This window comes from Punica granatum, chromosome 4 (assembly GCF_007655135.1).
Source record: "Punica granatum isolate Tunisia-2019 chromosome 4, ASM765513v2, whole genome shotgun sequence".
In the NCBI taxonomy this organism is placed as follows: Eukaryota; Viridiplantae; Streptophyta; class Magnoliopsida; order Myrtales; family Lythraceae; genus Punica; species Punica granatum.
The window spans coordinates 21,665,652-21,673,118 of NC_045130.1; positions in this window are offsets into that span (position 1 = coordinate 21,665,652).

Below are 7,467 nucleotides of genomic sequence, written 5' to 3' on the forward strand. Positions count from 1 at the left end.
CGTAGCAAGAGAGTTAAACGAGAGATGGATAAAAATGACCCCCTGGTTCCTCACACATCGTGCGGACAAGGGATCCCCAAGGAAAGTGGCCAAGTTATCTATTTCAACATGATCTTCTATCAGCCCTTCAACACAGCTCAACCATCCAGCGCGAAGGATTCCTCCTCAAGCACAGTGGGCAAACCGAGCATGCCATCCATGCAGCTCGGTACAACCAACACAGCAGAAGGACGAAGGAAAATAGGGGTCCATCTCGCTGCAGGCGTGAACCCGTGTATCATTATAGCCTGGGGCAACGTGCTTCCCAAGCTTTCTCTTTCCTCTTTGTCTTTGCAAAACTCCAAACGGGTCACAACAGCCCTTTAACAGGCTACCACAGAGCCAAAATCCCAGACATTCCTCTCCGGGGTTTAGTCATAACGCTTTGGAAATGGTCAGACCGAGTCTGACCAAATCTGAATAGAAATCCCCAAGCGGGTTGCAAATGCAGCCGTCCTACTGTACCCTATTGAAAAGGGTTCAAAGTCGCGGGCGCGTCGAACAAACGATAGAATTGCTAGGGCATCGTCGGGGAAGTCTCAATATGCCCATGCATGGCTAACGGGAGCCCCTGGAGGCATCGTATCTAGGCCTCCGAGAACGGGACCCTCTTGCACTGTCAAAGCAAAATCTTCATGGGTTGCTCAGGCGACCCAAAACTGAAGATCTGCGTGTCGCAACAACATTTTCATGCATACCTGTGTCCATCACTTGTTAGTATTTCTTTTATGATTTACTAGTAATGCCAAGATCACAGGTATCACAAGTATCGCATGAACTACGACAGACTCTGATTCCCGGTCCCACGAGATACATAGGAGCTCTGTCTTAGAGCTCGAGTCTCGCAATACAAGACGCCGACATTCGGCGAACTTCTTGCAGGTCAAAGCATGACAGCCCAAGCAGCGGAGCTGGCCTCCGGCAAAGCACAATCATTCCTCAGCAGCAAAGCCGGTTTCCGGCAGCCCAACAGGTAACCGCCTAGCGACGAGCTCGGCTTTCGGCAGATCAAACACATTATTGCCATAGAGGTAAGGCTTTAGTGAAACGACTTCGTCCCAGCATCAATGCCTGCCTCAAACAAATCAGCGCTCCATGGAAGATGTCTCCCCAAGATCGATTCATCTCTACTTCATGTGACGGGAGACAATCTCAACCCAAGAGGAGAATCTTCAGAGTAGCACTCCAGGCACTCAGTTGCATCACAATCAGTTGGCAAACAATGAAACATTCTGCCACTACATCTGTCAGCACCCCATTTTGGCTCACCATTCCAAACAATGATATTAGCAATGACCCAAGCCACGACTTGAGCAGAATACAGAAAACGGCTCGGCAGAGCAAGAAATCACTATTCATCCTCAAGTTGGCAAAATTGAGCAAATGGCCCATGGACATGACAGAAGGACTCTAGGGGTCACCAAAGGGGAACAGAGCGACCAAAGAACTCAACAATGTCCAAAACCGGCGTTTTCAGTGTATTACACGGACGGCACTATTTTCCGATAGTTCGCTCAGTCATCGGAAGATAGTGAATATTGGACTCCAAAAAATCCACACCAGTGCCAAATAGATGAAAAGTGTCCCCAAAGGCATTTTGCAAATCATCTGTTCTATACAGAACAACTTTCTGTATACAGACAACTTTTCAGTGGAAGTCCAAAAATGCCGGTTTCCTGGAGAAAAGTTAATTCCAAATATCAGACGCGGCCATGCCCCATCAGCACACAGAGTAGGAACAACGCTTCAGATTGTCTTTTGGAAGTCACACAGACACTTCAAATGACTTCCGAACGGCAAAACAAGCATACCCCTCTTCAGAAGAGCATAGCCGGAGAAGGGTCTGATGGAATTACGGCAAACGAAGTTCATACAGCATTGCCCAGAAAACTCTAGCAGACATTCACAATTGGGCAAAACAGACAGCAAAACCCTTCGCGGTTTCCCGAGTAACCTCCGAAGAGCGGAAATGACCATTTTCAGTGGAAATCCATATCCGGAGGTCCTCTTTGGGGAAATTTGACGCCGAATGCTTACGTTACACAATGCTAGCCTTCTCAAGGCTCAATGTGGAGTCGTCGGAATAATTCACACAACTCATCTAGATCTCTCAAACAGTGCTTTAGAGGTCTCAGATACACTCTTCAAGTCCTTGGAGGTCTAATCTTGACAAACAGAGATTACAGTAGTCTCCGGAGTGCCCAAGCAACTCAGAAGTCACCTTGAGAAAACCAGTCTCGGCCTCCTAGGACGTCTCCGGCCCCACGTTAGCATTACCGGCTTAAGGGATGATTGTTCACGTGGTTTGACAACTTATGCCAAAATGACCAACATGAGATGCAGACACGGGATATGCTGTCAGAAGCGGACAACTTCGCCCCGATCACTTGCAATGGGCAAAATCGGCTCCCGAGCCCCACACACATCCGGGATATTTCTCAATAGAAAATGTCAATCTTGGGCTCATTAACTCCGTTTTCACGCGTATACCGACAATTCGACGTTCAATTCGAACCACGAACTTCGAATACGCGACCAATCGAGACCCGAGTCTTTTCCCGGTTTCTCCTCACAAGCCGTGGGACCCACGGGCTGCCCAAGGGCAACCGCCCTTTGCCCCAAACTTTTCGGCCTTTTCCCCTTTCCTCTCTTGCCCTCACCTAGCCCAAAATATCTTTGGTCTTCCAAGTCAACACTCAAGCCATTAACTCCACCTCCATTAATGCTTCTTGGCTCTTCCTCATCAAGATACTTGGATGACATTTATCCTCATCTCCATTAGGGCAACCGACCTTCATTAATGAGGCCCTTAATGGTGCTTTGTTTTGCTTAATTGCTCATTAGCTTCACATATATATTGCCTATTTGTGATTAAGCTAATCATTCATGAAGCACACCTCATCTTGCTAGTTTCTCCCTCTAGAAAATGCTCTCAACTCCTTAGGAACCAGCAGCAAGCAAAGAACTTCATGAAAATCAAGAATCAAGCCAAATAGCTTTGGAGTTTAGGTCGGGATCCATAGCGGGCACTATTCCGACTTATATCCAAAATTCTTCAAACTTCATAGACGACATGTTTCGGACCCAAGGATTCCATTTCTGAACCCAGTTTTTTTAGTTTGGAGTCGTTTGCTTATCATTTTGGATCATTTCGGGTGAAGTTGGAGCTCTCGGGTGAACAGTGCCCGTCACCAGGCGTCACCGAGCGCAGCCAGGCGTCACCGAGCGCAGCCAGCATCCGCAGCCAGGCGTCACCGAGCGCAGCCAGCATCCGTCACCAGCGCACCCGCCACGCCCGCGCCCGTCACCCGCGCACGCACGCGCCCGTCACCAGCGCACGTCGCGCCCCTCACCCGCGCACGCCCGCGCCCGTCACCAGCGCACGCCGCGCCGTCACCAGCGCACGCCGCGCCCGTCACCGCGCACGCCCGCGCCCGTCACCAGCGCACGCCCGCGCCCTTCACCAGCGCACGCCGCGCCCATCACCCGCGCACGCCCGCGCACCGCACCCGCGCCCATCGTCACCAGCGCACGCCCGCGCCCGTCACCAGCGCACGCCGCGCCCGTCACCGAGCGCCGCCAGCATCCGCAGCTAGGCGTCAACGAGCGCAGCCAGCATCCGCAGCCAGGCGTCATCGAGCGCAGCCAGCATCCGACACCAGGCGTCACCCGCACACGCCCGCGCCCGTCACCAGCGCACGCCCGCGCCGTCACCAGCGCACGCCCGCGCCCGTCACCCGCGCACGCCCGTGCCTGTCATCCGCGCACGCCCGCGCCTGTCACCGCGCACGCCCGTGCCGTCATCCGCGCACGCCCGCGCTGTCACCGCGCACGCCCGTGCCTGTCATCCGCGCACGCCCGCGCCTGTCACCGCGCACACCCGCGCCCACCACCAGCGCCTGTCCGTGCCCACTAGCTCCCGTCACCGTGCTCGACCGTGCCCGTGCACGTCCATCCTTGCACCCGAATACCCTTTTAAGGGTTCCACCGAGTCACCCGACTCTCAAACACTTCCCCGACTCTTTCCTCGTATTCCGAGGCTAGGTAAAACACTTTCGACTTAGAGGAGTTAGGACTTTTTATATTTTTGCATGGCTATGAGTATTATGGTGTTTTCATGCATGTTTCATTCACAAGATTTAATTTTTATGCAATGTTATGTTATATTATACACGTACACTATCTTAGGACTTGCTACCATGTCGGAAGGGGCTTGGATCATCATAAAGACTATCCCGACCCTATTATGGCACATTAAGTCTCGGCCAATTCTCTAAAGGAGAGGGTTGAGATTTAAATTGCTCTTTTCGGGTTAAGATCGGTCTCCTTAGCCTATTCAAGTTAATTTCCGAGTTTGTTTATCATTATTGCATGCATGAAGCCGGTGTTATGTTATCCTTTTCCTTAATTAACACGTTTGTGAATGTTTGTATGTTTGAATGAGCTAAACAAATCGTGATAACGCCGGCTTTTGTTAAAAAAGGGTGCTATTTATCACGGTCGATGTTTGAGCATGCGAGAAATAATTAAACCACGATTAGGAAATCGTTCGTGACTCGGATAGAGCCATGAGAACCTTCGGCCACCCTTCACAAGATGAAGCCGAGGGCTTCTTGGCCTTCCTTGAGTCAAGAATGAATTCCTTATCTCAAGTTTAATTGTTGATCGGATGATGTGAAGTTTTACTTCAATGTCTTTACGATTCCCATATTAAAATATCATGTAAAGACTCTTTTAAACAAAGCATGCATGGATTCGAGTATCGATGACTCATTCGGGTCCATTTGGTTATGAGGATAGTTTCGGTTATTGGACCAAATTATTCTCGATCCTTATGGAATCGTCTTGGTCGTCGAGTCGCGAATCGTTTTCACAATTAATGCATTCGGCACAACCCTTAAGCATTAATTCCACAAACGGGTTAATCGGGACGCTCACACGATTAAACTCACTTCATACTGATAAAGTTTACCCGAATTGGACATTAACTGATATGTTGCGTCGACGAGTCGTCAAAGGATGTTGGTGCCCTTTTTAAACTTATCAATTTCAAAACCTGAAACGCGCGGTCCGACGTGGCATGGACGTCTAAAAAGGGCTTTTGTGTCTCAACTTGAGTTTTCACTTGATTCCAGGTAACTCATGTCAAGATACGGAAGATCTTTCTGGATCACTTCCGGACAGATCAACCGATTCTTTGGCTTTTTCAGGGTTCTTGCACAACCCTGGATGATCCAGGGAATCGGTCGACACCGGCTACAGGCCGAGGTGGCCCGCACTGTGATGTTTCCCCTTTTTTCTGAAAACCATTTTCAAATAAAGGGCAAAATCATCTTTTCACAACCCCGCGACATCTTAGGGTTAGCATAATAGAAACACTACAGTACGGGATAAGAACGGGCTACCTGTTCAGGTGCAGGTTCATCTGCATAGCCTTTTCTTATCTAACTGATGAGTTTCTGCGATCCTAACATAGACTCGGGTAACTAGAACAGTTGATCCTTGTCAGAAAACCTGTGAAATGCTGATTAACCTTTCACTCGACCTAACCAAACACTAGATAATGGTTAGGAGGAATTCTAGATTCCAAATCTAGAGTCAAAACACGAGTTTGGTTAATTCAGTGGTAATTCAGTGTCACAATACAGAACAACTGTAAAAGCGATTCACACACCTGAGATTTGACTCTCTTTGTCAAGTTCTCAAAACAAAGCCGAATGCTGAAACATTGGCATATGTTTGATTGTTTAGCATATGGCATTTGCTTGCAAAAACACCCCTGGGTTAATAATCTGTTAATTCACGTAAACAAGACAATAACAAACACTTTGTCTGTTATTAACCTGTTGCTTGTTATCTTTCTGCACCTGTTTGCCATGCGGGTCGGGCCTGACCCCTAGGCCGAATAATATTAGGGTTCAACGCCCTAATCATCGAGCACAGGGTCCAACACCCTAATCAACACTCACAGGGTCCAACGCCCTATTTAGTGAGAGCGTTCATTGAATTTCAGTTCTTCGGTCTTTTCCCTAAACTCACGGTGAGTTATAGTGGAATAATAACCGAACACGAAACGACTGGAATTCGACCCTTTTGCAATTTGTATTTATTGTTTTTGAGAGCATTGTAAGGATTCTATTTGGTGCATTCATTCTGTAAGAATTCCAGTCGGTGAGCGAACGGTCCGAGAGTCGAATTAATCGAATCGGTCTAATGCTTGCCCAGACACAAGTAAATCCAAGATCTCGCGGTTTTGGTTCACGCAGGGATTCAACCTCCATGGTTCGATGAATTGTAACGCAAGATTGTGAACCAATTCCCTGACACACAGATTTACTTCTCTCTTGGCTTCTCAACCGACATCGTTTAATTCATCGAGTTTACGGTGTCAAAACGTGCGAGCTAAGCGCACTTAATCCGCGCGGTAAATAATAAAACATGCAAGCCTAGCAAACCAGAGTACCGAAAGGGCGTGCGGGATATAGGCCCGCACGTAACATGAACCCCCGAACACGGATTTTCCGGTTCCGCACAGATCAATGCCTTAACAACAAACTAGGTGTTCCATACCCCTAGACCCAGGGTAACTTATCCGCCCTCGACCTTCGGGTCGTAAAATGATAAGTGGCGACTCCTTCTCTCACGCGTGTCCGACGCGCGTCCCCGCGGGAAGGTGGACGTTCCGACCAAGCCGCGCGATCCAAAAGCGCGCGATGCGGGCCCCGACGAGAGTCCACATTCGGGTCCGTACAGCTTGGCGACTCCACTGGGGATATTATACTTAGTGGGTTCAGGCTCGATCCCGTTTGTTTGCTTGCATGTTCATTTACCGCTTTCTGCAATTTTCCGCTTATCTACTTTATGCACCTTTACTTTCCGCACTTGCATTGCATCATACTAGTGGATTTAGGTACCTCGCCTGAAATCCCACGGGCGCCAATTTAGGAAGCTAGGTTAGTCAGAGGTTCCGAGTAAGGGAACGGATCGAGTCGGCTCCGCCACCGAACCGGCCCCCAAAGATCCTCGCTCGATTTCAAGGAATTGACACCCTTGAATCGAGGGCCCCCATCCCTAGTTAGTGGTTTTCCCAGTAGAGCACTGAAACCATGCATAAACAGGGACCGTCATGCTGGACCAAAAGTAACCTTCACGCCGCCTACCGACCCAAAAGTTGAGTCTTTGAGTCGGCTCGTAGTTTTCTTTTTTAGGCGAGCCTTTTGTTGTTTTCACTAAGAGAGTGTTGTATAATGTAAAGAACTCGTGCTATAATTTATTTTCTGTACCTGCATGCATATTCCAAAACAAACTAGGACATTACATCAGTTTGTTTATAAACATTAAACCAATATCTTATCCATTTAGGTAAGAATGGATCGCCCGCGTCCCTGTCCTAGGCTGGATGTCATCATCACACCGTCAGCGGACATT